Here is a 19,556-nt window from a genome sequence, read left to right on the forward strand (position 1 = left end):
ATATATATATATATGTGTGTTGTCCCATTAAAGAAATTTCTAATGAAGCATCAAATAAACCCTCAGGATTTACCTCAGGTGACCTAGATTTATATATATATATATATATATGTGTGTGTGTGTGTGTGTATATATATATATATAATATATTTATATATTTTATATATATAAATAAATAAATGTAAACTAATAGTCTCAGCTGATACATGTAAGAACCCACTAGAATGCAAATTCAAAGAGGAGATGGAATTTTGACTCTTTATGACTCTTGTAACCCCAGCATGTAAAATAGTATTTGCCTATAGTATGTGCTCACTAAATTTTGGTTAAATGAAGAAATGGATATACTTCCTTAAATCCTATTGACTTAGCTTATTTCCATATGTTTGTGTTTTGTTTTGTTATTGTGATTCCACATTTCATCCTTAAATTGACCTGCCCCATGTACTGATTAAGTCTCCACTTTCACTGCTCCTCATGGTCTCTTCACCAGTTATACTCAAATTTTATTTACTTAATTGCAGTTCTCTGAATCTACCCTACTTACTCACATATGTGATCTTTGTTTAGAGTATTCACTTTGCCTGACTTAACATTGGTACTATATCTCTACCTGTTTAGTTACTCTTCCTTCTCCAAACTTATCTTGAGAGCTGGCAATTATGTGAAGTTTTCCCTTGACCATTGTCCTTTGGATGAAATTCCTCCCTTTTGTCCTTCCATAATATATTGTATGTTCCATTTTGGTAGACCACGCATGTCCGCTTACTCTAATTTGTGAACACCTCAAATACAAAAACCTTAAAGATAGTGACTCCTCAAAGATAGGAGCTTCAATTATAAGCTAGAACCCATTCATCTCCTTTGCTATAGAAACTTATTATCTTTTTTATTTGAATGTTTTTATATTAAATTCACTGGGTTTCTGGAAATGTTGACTTTCTTTATATTTCTTAAATGTAAAAATGGAAATATTCCTTAATAATTATAGATCAGTATTCTAAAAGAAACTTGAATTATAAAAATAGGTTGACATGTAATATTCGGGAGGACTTTGTTACACTTTTTATAGAATTGTGACCCTCTCCAACAGTGTGAGCTGAGCATTCCTGGTGGGTTGGGAGTCTATTAGCAGGCTCCAAAGTGGAAGGAAATGCTGGTAGCGGCTGCTGGTTTCGCTCACTCTGTGTTTTTTAGGCAAAGTAGATGATCCAGTTAACCTTGGACTAACTCATGCTGTTTTCTATTTTGCTTTCCTTTGTATTTCCAACCTACTCATTAACTGTTAAAAAGAAACAAACCTGGGGAGAAAGAAATGCAAGCTAGAGTGTGGTTAGGGTCATTGTCTCTGAATGGAATGTGTCTACAGCAAACCTATGTCATTCCAATGTCAAAGTCTTAAATTGACACATATGAGACCCCTGCCCTTGCTTTTATATTTTCAGATAAATTTAGATAGTCTCTCATATCTAATCTCTCCTGTTGAATCTACAGGGTAATGTTCTTAAAGGAGGCAGTGTCCTTGAAATGATTTTTTTTTCTCAGTATTTTGGTATGTTTATATTTTTCATTCTCTTCTCTGATCCACTTTTCTCCCCATAATACCTGAATTTTTCTCTTTTTTAAAAGTTTTATTTCTTTCTTCCATGAGTGAGAGAGACAGAGAGTAAGAAACGCAGAGAGATACACCCCTTACAGAGTCTGGATGCCACAGTTCACCCCCTGCCTCAGTCCCCAGCCCTGGATCATGGTTACACATATGTCCACCCAGCATACTCAGGCAGGTCCCCAGATGCAAACCTGGAACCTCCCTGTGTAGGTCAGCCTCTCAGAGAAACATGTTTTATTACTACACCACCATTAGGCCCCAATACCTGACTTTTCTTTGCTACTTAGTATTTTCACATTCATCTCTATCTTTCCTGTGTTAACAATTTCTGTTCTCCTAAATTCGAAGTATTTACTCTCTATAATCTGTCCAATAGGGAATGGATTTTGGGGGGTACAATTTACTTTATTCCACTTGCGTCTCATTACCTCTCAAAAAATCAAGATATCCTGGGACCAGCAGTTAGCATCATGGCTATGTCACTGGACTCCCATGTAGTCGACCGCAGTTTGAGTCCCGGACCCAGTGGCTTAAACTCACGCCAGGCACGTGTGCATGCATGCCCAAGATCCCAAGAGGAGAATGGAGGAGAAGGGATTGTGGCATGGCTATCCCCCCTGGGGGGTGATTTCTTGCTTTCTACTGTCTTTGTCTACTGTCTCTCTGTCTCTCCCTGTCTTTCTGGCAAGCACACACACCCTATAGCAAAAACCTCTCAAAAAAAAAAAAATCAAGATATCCTTATAAAAATGAACCTGTATTCTTTTATCTGTAGTACTTTGGGAGGTTAATCATACTATACTAACTCCCTTCAAAATTAGCACAAATATCCTAAATAAAAATGAACACTATAGAATTAACATTGAGGTATCTTAATATTATATTTTTATTGTTTTATAAAATCAAACTAGGAGGAAAACATTTCTGTAATGTAGCATAAATGTTATAGAATCCTTAAATTGTCAGAAGAATAATACACTGTCTTGGAGGAAGTTGTGAATATTGATTGTCTATCTACCATGTACAGGGTCTTGTTAAGCACTGAGAGATACAAATATGTATAAATTAGTGTCTTTGTCCTCAAGGGGTATGTGTAGGAGATTATTTATTTTCATTGATTTCCTGAGTTTTTAAAAGAATGGCAATGCAGTTTTTTATTTTAACTTAATAGTTTTCTGTGGTGCTATCTATAATTATTGTGTATATCCATTATATTTAAAATCTGAAAGAGGAAGAAACATTTGACAGATGGAAGCATGTAAAGTTCTCTCTCTCTCTCTCTCTCTCTCTGTGTGTGTGTGTATCTATATACACGAGTAGTGGTATGTGTGTATATATATGTAAAGTTCTCTCTCTGTATATGCTCGTGTGTGTACATATATATACACACACACTATATATATGTGTGTGTGTGTGTGTGTGTATATATATGTATATGGTATACATCATGATGAAGACTTTATGTAAGATGTGAAATTAATCTGAAAATTAAAAATGAAATAATAAAATCTATACAGGTCCAAAGATTTGAGCATGTGATCTGCTATATTATGTACACTGTTAGAGGAAATTCATAGGAATATTAACTTTAGTTTTAGAAGGGACCTTAGAAATTATCTTCTTTGTCTACTGTCTCTCTTCATCCCCCATTTGCTTCTTCATAGGTGAGGAAACTGAAATGAGAGCTAAACAATTTGTCTAGAACCAGACAACTGAAGGATCAAAAATGTTTCCTACATCTCTCTGGAGTGTGCTTTCAAACACGAAGTATAGAAATTGGCAGATTAACTTCTGTCCACCCCCATCAATAGAGGCACTGGTCTCATTTGGTAATCATCAACATTTTCTGCATAATGATGAGGTGGCTGGTACCAGGCATGTGGCTTTCAGCAAAAGAAAGAACATTATCTGCTTGCAGTGTGAGAATCTGTTATTGTGAGTGTGATCTCAGTTCCCCACCTAGTGAAAGGTCTCTGATTGTACTCCAAGAGGAGAAAAAGCCTCCTTCCAAAATATAAGGCCTTCTTGTCAGGTAGTCAAGTGAGGGAAATAATCTCTCTGCCACTTGATCTGACTTTAGAGTGTTATAGGTAGTTAGAATCATTGAGAATAGATCATAATTACTATTATTTTACTAAAGCTAATGATCTCTTCGTGGCATTCTGCCTTCTCACCAGAGTAGATATTCTCATTATTGTTAACTTATTTTTGATCTACTGTCACATAGCCCATTTTGTTTGGCCCATTTAAGGATGCATCCTTATTTAGCTGGGGCATACAGAATCATTTCTTGGACATTTTCACATTGATGCTTTCATAGAATGGTAGGCTCTAGCACAACAGAAACTTGTGTTTTCCAGTGCTCTAGCCACTTACTACATAGTCTTTCCTATCAATAGGAATCTTACATTTTTGTTTTTAATAAAACAGTTAAATTAAATGCAAAAATGTATTTACAATAACTTACATCCATCTAAAAAGTGAGGACACGTAATATTCTATCTATTTTCTGTCTGGGAGCCCAAAACTACTGGTGATGAGGCACTATATTCCAGTTGTAAGAATTTCCTCAAAAGCCAACTATTGATTGTAACATTCATCAGTAATCATATACCAGATTAATCAAATATCAATCATAATAAAACAAAAATAGATAAAATGCACAGTTGATCCTATTTAGACTCTTAAGCCACAATGCCAGCTTTTCCACCTGCTAGAGAGACCTTGGGCAAGTTGCTTTACCCATCCAAGACTCTATGTACATCTGTAAAATGAAGAGGGATGTGGTTCTCAGGCCTACACAACTGCTGAAGAGAATCAAATGAGAAAATTCACTTAATGAATTTAGCATCATGCCAGCAGAACCATAACTATATCACTTACATTAGGGCCAGATAGGAATAATACAAATGGACCCACGTGGTTGGGCAGGAGGTCCTTGGTTCACATCCTGAGACCCCCCTGTATATGCCAGGTGGACATACATCTACCTGTGATCCAGGCTGGCTGAGTTGAAGGTGGATTGTAGTGTGGGACCCTGTTGGGCTGCCTGTCACTCTCTTTTAATAGCTCTCTTTCATGAAAGAAATTAAAAACAAACTTTAAAAACATATGTATACTTACCTTAGACCAAACAATGCTATTAATATTAGAAAATTAAGATGGTCATTTTTCTAGCTATTTGTTTTGAACTTTGTGTTTTTTGTTGAGCATATTACCACACAGTTCTTCTAAAATTAGTTGTTGTATATTAAGTAGTTTTCCTTAAGCACCTGCTCTTTGTCAGACATTGCTAATAAGCGCTATAAATATATTCAATGTTTTTTTGTTGTTGTTGTTAAAACTCTGTAAGGCAGGGCTTACTATCCCATTATGCTGATGAGAGTACTGCCCTCAGAGATGTTAATCAAAATTCAGTCTGCAATCCATGCAACAGTACATTATATAACATGTGATAGAAGAGTCTACTTTGTTCCCAGGAACCTCTATAGCTTAGGTAACTCTAAGTATTGGCTCATTAACTTTTCTATATCATAAACTCCATGGTTACCATGGTTTCTGATATAAAACTTGAGACTTTAATGTTAAAGTATTCTCAGTAAATCAGTCTAATCCAGTTTCTCTTTTTCACTGATTACAGCTAAACACTCTGGACAAAGTGACCCCTCCCTCCAAAGCAAACAAATAAAACCCCTGAAGAATCTGAAAAGTAATAGCAGTCAGGTATAAGAGGGAAATTAAAATTTAAAGAACATGGTGATGAGTTTGGGGGTACTTTATTTTCCGTTTTTATCACCTCGTTTATACTAAACATATACCAAGCCAGTAACCTGGTAATGATCATGGCCAGCCAAACCTGACTAGAGGTCCAACCAAAAAAGGCTTCCATGTGTTCAAGATTATGGAGGCAGTTCTCAATCTTTATTTTATTTTCTTCTTCTTTTTCTCTCTTAATGCTGTCCTGAGACCAGCCTCAGTGATGTATTATAGTTGCATTATTTCAGTGCAGCAAGTACAAATAGAGACAAAAAAAAAAAAAGAAAGAAAGAAAGAAAGAAAATCATTCACAGGTTGAGCTGATGGTGTAATGGTTACATTGCTGGACTGTCCAAGTGCTGACTATAGTTCAAGTACCAGACCTGGAGGCTTGAAAATCATGCCAGGTATGTGTGTGTACTTGCCCAAGATCCCAGGAAGAGAATGGAGAAGTGATTTCCTTCTCACTGTGTCTGCATCTCTGACTCTGGTAAGTGCAAGTGCTCTGAGATAAAATACTCTCCATTGTTTTAGAAAGAGAGATTTTTGCTATAGGTCACATACACTTGCCAGAGAGACAGAAAGAAAGAAATCACCTCCAAGGAGGATAGCCATGCCACAATCCTTTCTTCTCCATTCTCCTCACAGGATGTTAGGTATCTGTGCACACATGTCCAGCATAAATTTTAAGCCACCAGGTCTGGGACTCAGACTACGGTTGACTATGTGGGAGTCCAGTGACATAACCATTCTGCCATCTGTTGGTCTCAGCAAAATAACCTCTTTTTTTTAAATTTTATTTTTTAATGTATTTATGATCATAATCTTGTTTATATTACATTGAATTGTGTATAACTTTACAGTATATTACATTGCTTTTTCAAAAGGGAATGCCATGCATGTCAGTCACTACAGAGACACTAACATCCCCACTTCATCATTCAATAGCTTTTCATTTTTTTCCCTAATCATTATTATTATTATTCCAATTAATTTTTAACCAATCACTATTTCTCATTTTGCATGTACTATAACTTTACCCATCATGAAATACTTCTCAGACCAATCCAGTTGAGAATACTGTACACGTTGTCATCAACAGGTAATAAACCATATCTGTGTCCCACTAATGTCATGCCTCTCTATTTGTTCTCTTCCTATCTTTCTCTCTACTCTTCAACCCCTGTTCCACACTGTCTTATCCTCATTAAGTATTCTCACTGCTTTTCTGTCCTCCAGTATTTCACTCTCTACCATAGAGTGAGGATAGTCGGTATATATTAAGTGGATACATACAATATATATATTTCAAAGCCTGGCTTACTTCACTCAGAAATAGATCCTCCATATCCACCAACTTTCTATCAAATGCCAGGGTCTTGTTATTTTTTAAGGCTGAGTAGTATTTCATAGAGTATATATGCCACATTTTTCCAATCCATTCATCAGTTTGCAGACATTTAGGTTGGTTCCATGTCTTGGCAATCGTGAATAATGCTGCAATAAACATTGTTGTGCAAGCACTTTTCCGACTGAGCATTCTCCTGTCCTTTGGGTAAATACCAAGAAGTAGGATTGCTGGATCAAATGGTAGTTCTATTTGTAGATCTTTGAGGAACCTCCATTCTTGTTCTCTACAGTGGCTGAACCAGTTTACATTCCCACCAACAGTGTAGGAGAGTTCCCTTTTCACTACATCCCGGCCAACACTTATAACTTTTTATACTCTTAATCTCTGCCATTGGGACAGGGGTTAGGTGGTATCTCATTGTGGTTTTTATCTGCATCTCCGTTATGATGAGGAATGTTGAGCATTTCCTCATATTTTTTTTGGCTGTTCATATGTCTTCCTTTTTGTTCAGCTCATTTTCCCATCTTTTAATTGGGTTAATCATCTTTTTTTGCATAAGGCACTTAAGTTCCCTGTGTATTCTGGTTATCAGTCCCTTGTCTGAGGCATATTTAGTAAAAATATTTTCCCATTCTGAGGCTTGTCGAATTCACACTTGTTTCTGTGTCCTTTGCTGTGCTGAAACTTCTTAGTCTGATATAGTCCCACTTGTCTATTTTAGGGATTATTGCCTGTGCTTTGGGAGTCTTATTTAAGAAGTCTTTGCCTACTCCAATGTTTCCCAGAGTTTCTCCAGCATTTTCCAGCAGTAGTTTTATTGTTTGAGATCTTAGGTTCAGATCTTTGATCCATTTTGAGTTGATTTTTGTTAATAGTGAAAGACGGGGGGTTCAGTTTCATCTTTCTGCAGGTGGATACCCAGTTTATCCAGCACCATTTACTAAAGAGGTTTTCCTTTACCCAATGGATTGACTGATATCCTTTGTCAAAAATCAGTTGGCTGTAAGCTTTTGGGGCTATTTCTGGGGTCTCTATTCTATCCCATTGGTCCACATGTCTGTTTTTGTGCCAATACCATGCTGTTTTGATGATAACAGCTTTATAGTATATATTGGGATCAGGGAGTGATATGCCTCTTACTCCATTCTTCTTGGGCAGGATTGTTTTTGCAATACGAGGTCTTTTATGATTCTAGACAAATTTTATGATTGTCTTTTCTAGATCTGTGAAGAATGTTTCTGGTATTTTGATTGGAATTGCATTAAACATGTAGATTAATTTGGGTAGAATTGCCATTTTGATTATGTTAATTCTTCCAACCCAGGAACATGAGATGTCCTTCCACTTTTTTATGTCACTTTCAATATCTTTTTTAAGACTTTCATAGTTTTCTTTATAAAGGTCTTTGACTTTCTTAGCTAGGTTTATCCCTAGGTATCTTATGCATCTTGTGGCTATGGCAAAAGGGATTTCTTTCTTCAGCTCTACTTCATTCAACTTGTTGTTCATATATAGAAATGCTATAGATTTTTGGATTTTTTTTTTGTATCCTGCCACTTTAGTGTATTCACTTTTTACTTCAATAAGTTTTTCATGGAGAACTTTGGGTCTTCCAAGTATACCATCATGTCATCTGTGCATAAAGATATTCTCAACTCTTCTTTGCCTATTCGAATGCCTTTTATATTGTTCTCTTTTCTGACTGCATTAGCTAAGACTTCCAGTACTATATATATATTTTTTTTTTTGGAGAGGTTTTTGCTATAGGGCGCGTGCGCTCGCCAGACAGACAGAGAGAGACAGAGAGATAGAAAGCAGGAAATCACCCCCCAGGGGGGATGGCCATGCCGCAATCCCTTCTCCTCCATTCTCCTCTCGGGATCTTGGGCACGCACGCACACGCGCCTGGCGTGAGTTTAAGCCACCGGGTCCGGGACTTGAACCGCGGTCGACTACGTGGGAGTCCAGCGACATAGCCATTATGCTAACTGCTGGTCCCTCCAGTACTATATTAAAGAGCAGTGGATAAAGTGGGCAGCCTTGCCTAGTACACATTTTTAGAGGAAAAGCTGTTAGCTTTTCCCCATTCAGTATAATATTAGCTGTAGGTTTTTCTTAGATGGCTTTTATTTTATTGTATTGAGAAGTGACCCTTCTATACCAGTCTTACTGAGGGTTTTAATCATTAAAGGGTGTTGTATTTTATCCAATGCTTTCTCCACATCAATTGAAATGATCATTTGGCTTTCATCTTTCTTCCTAGCAATATGGTGTATTACATTTATGATCTTGTGTATGTTGACCCACCCTTGCATCCCTGGGTAAAGCCTACCTGGTCGTGATGAATAATCATTGTTATATGTTGTTGGGTACAGTTTACCAGTATCTTGTTGAGAAATTTTTGCATCTATATTCATCAATGATATTGGTCTGTAGTTTTCCTTTTTTGTCATGTCCTTATCTGTTTTGGGAATGAGTATGATGGAGGCTTCATAAAATGAATTTAGAAGGTTTCCTTCCTTTTGAATCTTTAGAAATAATTTGAGTAGGATAGGGGTTAACTCTTCCTTAAAAAGTTCTGTGGAATTCAGAAGTGAAGCCATCTGGACAGGGGCTTTTCTTTTCCAGGAGGTTATTTATTACTGATCCAATCTCCTGGCTTGTTATGGGTCTTTTCAGGTTCTCTTTGTCCTCCTGATTCAATCTTGGTAGATTATATGCATCCAGGAATTTGTCCATCTCCTTCAAGTTATCTTGTTTGTTGGCATATAGTCGCTCATAGTATCCTCTAATGATATTTTGTATTTCCTCTGTGTCTGTTGTAATATTGCCTGTTTCGCCACTTATTTGATTAATCTGGTTTCCTTCTTTCTTCTTCTTGATCAGTATAGCCAATGGTGTGTCTATGTTGTTAATCTTTTCAAAAACCAGCTTTTGCTTTCATTTATTTTCTGTATGGTTCATTTATTTTCTATTTCATTTATTTTTGCTCAAACCTTTATTATTTCTTTTCACCTGGCATTTTTGAGGTTTGTTTGTTGTTGCTTTTCCAATTCCCTGAGGCATGATGTCAGGTTATCTATTTGCCATCTTTCCATCTTTTTCTTATGCACACAAATTGCTATGAATTTCCCTCTTATGACTGCTTTTGCTGTGTCCCATAGATTATGGATGCTTGTGTACCCATTATCATTTGTTTCCATAATTTTTTAAATTTCAGACTTGATTTCTTCTGTAGTGAAGAAGTTATTCAAAATAGGTTGTTTAGTTTTTATGTGTTTGTGTATATTCTGGGTTGTTTCTTGAAATTAATCTTAAATTTAATTCCATCATGGTCAGAGAAGATGCTGGATATAGTTTCTATGCCTTTGAATCTGTAAAGGCTTGATTTGTGTCCTAACATATGATCAATCTTTGAAAAGGTTCTATGCTGGGGTGAGAAAAATGTATATGTTGTAGATGTAGGGTGGAAAGTTCTATAGATATCTATCAAGCCCATTCAATATATAGTATCATTTAGGTTCTATATCTCTCTATTTATTTTCTGCCTAGAAGATCTGTCTAAATGAGATAATGGGGTGTTGAGATCTCTAACAATTATAGTATTTCTCGCTATCTCTCCTTTTAGCTCCAGCAGTTTTTCCTTCACATATTTAGGTACACCTGAGTTGGGTGCATAGATATTTATAAGTGTTATGCCTTCTTGCTGGATTACCCCATTTGCTATTATATAATGCCCTCCTTTGTCTCTTCTTATATAGTCTTTGTCTTGAAATCTATTTTGTCTGAGATCAATATCGCTACTCCAGCCCTTTATTTATTTTCATTTGCATAGAATATCTTTTTCCAGCCCTCTACTTTTAGTCTATATATGTCTTTATCCATAAGGTGAGTTCCTTGTAGGCAACAGATAGAGGGTTTTTGTTTGTTTGTTTGTTTGTTTTTTAATCCATTTGGCCAATCTATGTCTCTTAATTGGAGAACTTAATACATTGACATTCAATGTTATTATTGAAATTTCCATACTTGTTTCTGTCATAAGTGAGCCATTTTCTTGGTTGCTTCTTATTTTCATATAACTGTCAGACTGTCTGACTTTTTAGTTTTCCTGGTATAGCACTCCCTTCAGAATCTCTTGAAGAGCTGGTCTGGAGTTGGTAAATTCCTTCAAATTTTGTTTATCCAAGAATGTTTTATCTTTTTTTCCCACATGAAAGATAATCTTGCCAGGTACAGTATTCTTGGTTGAAATTGTTTTTCATTCAACACTTTGACTATACTTCCCCATTCTTTCCTTGCCTGCATTGCTTCCGCTAAAAGATTTGATGTTAACCTGATGGGGTGACCTTTGTAAGTAACTTGAGGTTTCCCTCTTGCCAACTTTAGTATATTGTCTTTGTCTGTTGTTTTTTGCCAGTCTGGCTATGATGTGCCTTGGAGAGGATCTTCTTGGGTTGATTCTACTAGGGGTCCTATGTACTTCTTGGGTCTGGATATTTGAATGCCTTTCTAGGTTTGGAAAGTTTTCTTCCAGGATTTCATGGAATAAATTATCTATACTCTTATTATTTTCTTCCTCTTCTGGGATGCCAATTATCCACATGTTGGGGTGTGTGATGGCATCCATTATTCCTCAGATATTATCCTCATCGTTTATGGTTGTTTTCTCAATCTTCTTGGTACTTTTTTCTAGGTCAGATGTTTTGTCTTCTACATTCGAGATTCGATCTTCTGCCTGATCTAACCTACTTTTAATACTTTCAAGGGAGGTTTTGATTTCCGGTATCACATCCTTCAACTCTAGAAGTTCCATCTGGTTCTTGTTTAAGGTATCTATTTCTTCTTTCAAATCATGAAAGGACTTCCTCATCTCCTGGATCTCCTTGTCTCTTTTCTCTTCCATCTCAGTTAATTTGATCATTACAAATATTCTGAATTCCTTATCTGACATGTCCACGACGGCCGTTGTGTTGACTGTGGGTGATTTAGGCTTGATGATTCCCTTGGAGGAGAGGCCTTCTGTTGGTTGCTCATACTTCTTGAGCCTCTGTGATTGCTCCTACCTATTAGGTGATCTATATGTTGCTTCCTAACTTATTTAAGGTATCTCTGAGTGTTAAAAGGTGTGCAGGATTAGAAAATTGGTGATTTCTCTTGTGGTTGGCCTACCTGTTGCTCACCAGTACCATGTACTGTTGTCACTGGTCTGGGGTAATTCAAAGTCCTCCCTGTTTCTAAGGAGTGGTAGCCTCCAACTGACCTAATAAACAACACCTCAAGAGCAAAGAAAGAAAAAAAAAAAGTGCGGTGTGTGATGCCTGCTGTGTGCTATTCAAAACACTAAAATTCAGAGTCCAAAGGCAACTGGGGAAGAGGCAGAGGATGAGTGGTAGTCCTGGGCATAAGGGCCTGCAGCCGCTAGCAGCCTGGTGTCCAGAACTGCTGGTTGGCTCGAAGTGGTTTGCAGGTGGGGTGGGGTTGGGATGTGAGTTTGTCTTAAAGTCCCAAGGTACCAACCTTAAATCCAGAGACAAGTAGGACTGGGGAATGCACTAAGGTCCTGGAACGTAATGGCCTACAGCTGCAGGCAGCCTCCAAAATAATCTCTTAAAGAAAGAAAAAGAAAAGAACATCATTCTCTTCATTTTTAAAAATTTCATTTTTGATGATAATTTTTTAAAAGGCTTTTTCCTTAGGATGTGTTTGCTTGCCAGAGAGGAAGAAGGACAGAGACAGGGAGGAAAAATGAGAAATCACCCCCTCAAGGTGGATGGAGACACTATAGTCTCTTCTCCTCCCCTCTCCTCCTGGTCCATTCTCCTCCTGGGATCTTGGGCACACACACACATGCACCCAACTTGAGTTTTAAGCCACCAAATCCAGAACACAAACTGTTGTCGATCATGTGGGTGTCCAGCAACATAACTGCTACACCATCTGCTGGCTTTAATAATGGTCATTTTAAAAATATACTATAGGGCATGTATACTCACCAGAGAGAGACAGAAATAGAAAGCGAGAAAGTAAGCTGCCAGTTCTGAGACTTGAACCATAGTGGGCCATATGGGAGTCCGGCACCTTAACCACCATGCCTCCTAATGGCCCCAGGAAATCATTCTCTTTAGATAGGAGATTTAGGGACAGGGCCCTGCATTATAAAGAGCATGAGGAGAGGTGTGGGAAGGGGCTGGAATCCATGTTATTTTTCTCTGTCTTCTGTCTCATTACTAAAGCCGTTTTTAGTTCAGAACTGGTTAAGAGTACAGAAAGCCAAATCTCTTTAAAAATAATAATAAAATAAACATCCTTGTTTAAGGCCAGGTGAATTGGAAAAAAAAAAAAAAACTCTGGAATTCAGACAGCAAGTGATAAATCTATGGGAGAGAGATCTAGAGAAGGAAATCTCTAATTCTCTGTATAAACTAATCTAAGTTCCAAGGTCATGTGAATTTTATTTGTTTAGATCATATCCAGAGAAGCACATGAAAGATTTCAAGAAGAGAAGGCTCCAAGACTTGGGTGGACCCCCTCAGTTTCTTAAGAAATGGATAGGCACAAACAGCACAGTGAGTTTCAAAAACTAAACTGATATTGCAAACCACTGCCTGTTCAAGGCAAAAGGGGCCTTACAATACAGATCTAACCAGGTCCTGCAAAAAATGCTGAAACAAACATCAACGTTTTCCACAGAAATTGAACAAGTCCCAGATTCTCAAGTGTGGTATTCAAAATGACCATAATATAATCCAAAATCACTCAACATACTGTCGACTAAGAAAAAACTGATTTTCAAGAGAAAAAAAAAATAGATGCCAACCTGAAATATTCCAAATGTCAGAATTATCAATGAATTTTAGCCACACTTTATGAGGTAAAGCTGACCACTTACTAAACAATTTTTAGAAAAGAAAGTTTCAGCTATAAATTAAAAAAAAAAAACTATTCAAAAATCCAGTATTTTACCACTGAAAAATATAACAGCTGAAATTTTAAAAATTTACTAAGTGGCTTTAAGAGCAAAATGGATTTGAGAAAGAGAAAGTTTAGGGAATCATGCCAATATAAACATATCAAAAGAAATCTTCAAGCAAGGGTAAGATAACTGAACTTCAGTAAAATAAATCATATGGTATCTGATATTAGAGCAAGCCATTTCTGACCCAACTATGTAACATTCAAAGAAAACAGGACCACACTGTGTCAAGGTGAGGGTCATTACAGCAGAGAAGATGTACATTTCATTTCAAGCATAACTAACTCTAGCTTTAAAGCTGTGGACAAGATACAAAATTCTTTGAATCTAAGTTTCTTCATCTTTTCTCCATAAGTTGTTGAGAAGATTAAATGGAATTTTATATATATATATATATATATATCTCAAATTCAGTGAAGTTTATCTAACACAAATAAAATAAATGCTAATTCTCCTAACTTTCAATAAATTACTCCTAACCTACATTTTGAAATATTTATGGTTCTAGTCTAAAGCTTGATTGAGGTCATTAGCATATAGGAGAGAATTTATAATGCAGTTTGTCTCAGAAAAATTGATACTGCAACATTTTTTCTCAGAAGCAAACAATAATATATGGAAATCGCTGCTTCAGAAAATTGACCGAAAAGATTTTCTACAACGCATGGCTGTAACAGGCTACTAGAAAGCTATCCTCCAGAAATCTTCTGACCTGTAGAACTGGTTGTACCTGACTTCGTCTTAATATTTTGATTTATACCTATCAACAGTAAAAGAAATAACCATTGGCTACAAGTCCATATTTATTGAAAAACTTCTACCCTGGCTGTATTTATTACCCAAAACCCGTTGTAAAACTACCTCCATAACTGATTCATCTCAGAAGTTGGGACTAGGAATACATTATTTTCCCTTTATAAATTAGTATGCGTGCTAGACAAGGAAAGTAGTCTTACTCTATTTACTTTTTCTTTTCACCTTTGTAGTGCAGAACTCAGTGGTATTACCTATGTTCAAATGTAGAAATCTCACTCAGCCAAAATTGGTTGATTCTTTTTTTCTTCTTGTCTAAGTTCTTAGCAGCTGCCTTCACATTGTATTGATTTGATTGTAAGCTGTCAAATGCTTTCTGGAAGTAATAAAAACCATGAGTCCTTTGTGACATATGCTGTTTCTCCAAAATGTTTTTTGTGTCATATAATCTTTTAACTTTTTTAAAAAAGTTAAAAGCATATTTCTTGATTGGCAAATTCTAGAAGTCAATGGTCTACCATTATTCTTATTCCCTTCAACTTTGTCAGCACCACCATCACCCTTCCTCAGCACCTAATAGAGAGTTAGTTGATCATTATGTATTTTGTACCTGGAGAAGATGGTGTATAAAAACATCTGGGCAGGGGCCAGCAGGTGGCATGATGGTTAAGGCCCTGGACTCACACATGGCTAGCAATAGTTTGAATCATGATCTGACAGCTTGGAAATAATTCCAGGTGCATGCACACACGTGTATGTGTGTCCAAAATCCCAAGAAAAATGAAGGAGAAGAGATTCAAACATAGTCATCTCCCCCTTCCCAGGGAAGTGATTGGTCACTTTCTCAGCATCTGTCTGTCTGTCTCTCTCTCTGTCTGTCTGTCTCTTTAGTGAGTGCACATGCCTTATGGCAAAACATTAAAAAGATAGAGGAGAGGTACCTGATATATGTTCTCTAAGCCATTTAGAAAACATGGAGTGGTTCCTTTGGCAACATACATACAAATCTAGAAGAAAGATGATATTGTTGCCTAGAAAGGAATGGGTACTGTTCACAGAGGAATGCCCCACAAATGTTACCATGACAAAACTGGAAGAGTCTACAATGTTACCCAGTATGCTGTTGGCATTGTTGTAAATAAACAAGTTAAGGGCAAGAGTCTTGCCAATGTGCATTTTGAGCATATTAAGCATTCTAAGAGCAGAAATAGCTTCCTAAACCATGTGAAGAAAAATGATCACAAAAAAGAAGGAAGCCAAAGAGAAAGGCACCTGGGTTCAACTGAACCAGCTGCTCCACCCAGAGAAGCACACTTTGTGAAAGCCAATGGAAAGGAGCCTGAGCTTCTGGAACCTATTCCCTATGAATTCCTGGCAAGATGGCTGTTTAAAATAAACGAAGTTATCATCTATGGGGAAAAAAAATTATTGTTGCTGTTTTTGGTTTTGTTTTGTTTTGTTTTCGGTTTATTTTTGTTTGTTTTCCTGTATGGTATGTGTACTTGCTGAGGGGAGAGAGAGAGAGAGAGTGAGAAAACACCCCCACTCACATCCAGGGGGGATGACCATGTTGCAATCCCTTCTTCACTCTCCTCTTAGGATTTTGGGTACACAGATGCATCCAATGTGTGCTGCTAGTCTGGGACTTGTGGTTTTTTATTTTGTTATTATTATTATGTTTTCCTTTTGGTGGGATGGCTTGTGTTTTAAGCTGCTAGTGTGAGACTTGAACTACGTGGGATTCAGTTACTTTTAGCCACCACTCCACCTGGCAGGTCCATGTGTCTTAGGGATCAGGTGAAATAAGACTGTCTTACTGCATGGCAGTTGTTCACAGAGCATTTTGTAGACAGTGACTAAAATAATGGTAGCATATGAAAAAGTGTTATGCTCAAAGGTTCCATGAGGTATTCTAGTCTTTTTCTGTTGATTTAAAACTTCGGTGGCTCAGTGGCAGTGGTACAGACAGTAGCTTGCTGAACTGCAGTACTGTTGTAGAAGCCACATGACTGACTGCAAGCTCAGATTCTTTTAGGCCCCAAATATGCCAGGTGCACATGTGCCCAAGAGCCTGACAAGCTGCCGAGCTGCAGGAAGAGCACCAGCAAATAATACACTGATGGCTCTCCCTCCCTCCGTATAATAAACTTTAAAAAAAGATTTAAAACTTGGCAAGTAAAACATTGCAATTTGTGGAAAGGGATCATGAAACTCTTTTCCTGAGATCTGAAATAATAGAACTGAGCTCATCTGATGTGAAAACCTGTGTCCTAGGTGCTTCAATGTTGCTGTCATATTCCTATTTGATTTTTGCTAGAGTTTCTAAAACTCTTCATAAAATAATTTAAAAAGAAAATCTTTCTTCAGTAAAATTTTTCTAGCTTAAGTCCCTGCCTAATTTCTAGTGTACATTTCTAGTCATTCTTTTTTTTTTTTTTTTGGAGAGTTTTTTTTTTTTTTTTTTGAGAGTTTTTTTTTTTTTTTTTTGAGAGTTTTTTTTTTTTTTTTTTGAGAGTTTTTTTTTTTTTTTTTTGAGAGTTTTTTTTTTTTTTTTTTGAGAGTTTTTTTTTTTTTTTTTTGAGAGTTTTTTTTTTTTTTTTTTGAGAGTTTTTTTTTTTTTTTTTTGAGAGTTTTTTTTTTTTTTTTTTGAGAGTTTTTTTTTTTTTTTTTTGAGAGTTTTTTTTTTTTTTTTTTGCTAAATGCCAGATATGTTTCCCAACTTTTAAATTTATTCATATATTACAACAAAAAAAAAAACCTTCAAAGAAGTACTGCATTACACAAGGGGAAGCACATTTTTTAGGAGAAAGTGAGATGCTAAACTGGGCAGGGTAAATACTTGAATGTGCTTGTGCAGGTTATTTACCTGGACAGAAGCAAATACAAGTTATGTTTTTTGGTAGACAGTAACCTCTCTTTCAAGAACAATTGGACCTAATTCTATCTTTCAAACTTACGCACACTTTGAAGAATTTAATCCCACTTCTATGAAAACTAGTGCTAACGTAGTGTGGTGAGCTGTGTTGAACTGTTTGGGTTAAATAACTGTCGATGACATTTGTAAAATACCTTGTTTATGAATATGTTGATGAGAAAATACAAGGCTTGATCACCCTGCTGGGTCATCTGCTGAGATAGTAGAGTACTTTATTTGGCATTCCTTCTTAATGTTTCTTTCTATTTTTATTTTGGGTTTATCACCTTTCTCTCCTAGCTGACTAAGGAGATGTTCTATTTTACATACGAACTGAAAACCCCCTCTCCCCTAAAGTCAGCCTAATTCTTTATCTGCCCTGCCAGCTATAAGAGGAAGACAGACAAGATGAAGCCTTTCTCCTGTCAGACGCTGACAGAGCAGAGAAGTATAGACAGATGGGTAGCAGATAGTAGGGTTCTAAGTACCCTACAATTTATTGAGGCAAACAGAGGAGAGTTGAGTGGCAAATTACCTACACTGTTCACAAACCAGCAGGCAGCCCTGTTTGCCAGCTATCCAAATTGTTTCTGGGTAATTTGGCACATTTCAACTTTGTTGTGCTATATCTAAAGGTATGACTTTGAGTTGTGAAAATTCCCTGTCGCTTAAGATCTGCCCAACAACAAGCAATATTTGGAATGCAGTGATCAGGGAAATGCATACGTCTTTATTCCACGGCTCCCCCAAAAGAAGACTGAGGGTGTGATTTTTCTGTGTTTGCTTTTGAAGATGTGATCTTTTTTAAATCAAGAAGAAATAATTTTCGTGAATATTTATAAAATTTTACTTTGCACTTTAAAACCATATGGTCAGCAACATTTGTACATAGAACCTTGAATTTGATAATGAATTGCTGCATGTGAAAGTTACTTTTCAAACACATATCTTTCACCCCGCAGCAGATTTAGATGAGAATCATAGAGCAATACTACAGATTAGTAAATTACAAATTAGTTGTTCACTGAAATAGTTTTATAACATACTCTAGGAACAAAAGGAGTGGGTGGTAAGGAAATCTGGCATATTAGTTGGTGTAGGTAAAATGATGTTAAACAACTGTTTATACTATAGGATTTTGTAGAGTTTATTATATATTATTGTCATCTCTATAAAGGGAACATAGAAAGGGCACTTTATGTGCAATACCAGAAATCAGCCTATGCAAGCAATACTCTTTAGGGTAAATGCCACAGGCAATAGTGCAGCTCAGCCTCCTTAGTAATATAAGTCATTAAAAAATAGGGGCTAGCAGTTGGCATAATGGCTGTGTCACTGGACTCCACCATGGTTTGAGTCCTTTTATGTAGTCAACAGTGGTTCAAGTCCCGGACCTGGTGGCTTAAACTCATGCCAAGTGCCTGTGCGTGCGTGCCCAAGATCCTGAGAGGAGAAGGGATTGCAGTATGGTCATCCCCCCTGGGGGGTGATTTCTCACTTTCAGTCTCTCTGTCTCTCTCTGTCTTTCTGGCAAGCACACACACCCTATAGCAAAAACCTCTAAAAAAATTTAAAGACAAAAAAAAAGACCTTTTCCTTTAGAGATTTTGTGTTTACACTACAAACTTTCATTCAAACATAAAGGATATTTTAAAATAGAAAGTATTATTATCATTTATATGATTGGTATTTGAAACCAAATGCTTTCGAAATAATTTGCAGCAGCTCCCTTAGAATTAATGAGACATATTTTCGATAGCCTGGTGGGTAGCATGGCATTAAGCATCCAACACAGATGTGGTTCTCAGGTCTGTGAGGTCTCCAGTCTAACTAATGGATTATCACAGTTCACCTGAGGGCTTCAAAGGCAAAATGCAAAATGCCCCAAACTGAGCCAATCATCTTTCTCATACCCTGAGGCAGCTCCACCCCCTCCACAATACATATCACCATCATCTGTTGAGTACTCAAGTCGGAAAGCTCCTGTAACCTTGAGTTTGTCAGCCTCCTCACCTCCTACAGTCAGTCGATCACTGTCTTAACGGTTCTAGTTCTTAAATAACCTTCAATTTCTGACACACCCTTCAGTCATCACTGCCTTCACATCATCTTTTCTTCAGACTTCTTCTGCAGTCTGCAAACTTGTATCCTCTTATCTTCTTTTCTGTTCAGCCACCAAATTGTAACCAAGATCATATTA

The sequence above is a fragment of the Tupaia chinensis genome, unplaced genomic scaffold (assembly GCF_000334495.1).
Source record: "Tupaia chinensis unplaced genomic scaffold, TupChi_1.0 Scaffold000382_1, whole genome shotgun sequence".
NCBI classification, from domain to species: Eukaryota; Metazoa; Chordata; class Mammalia; order Scandentia; family Tupaiidae; genus Tupaia; species Tupaia belangeri.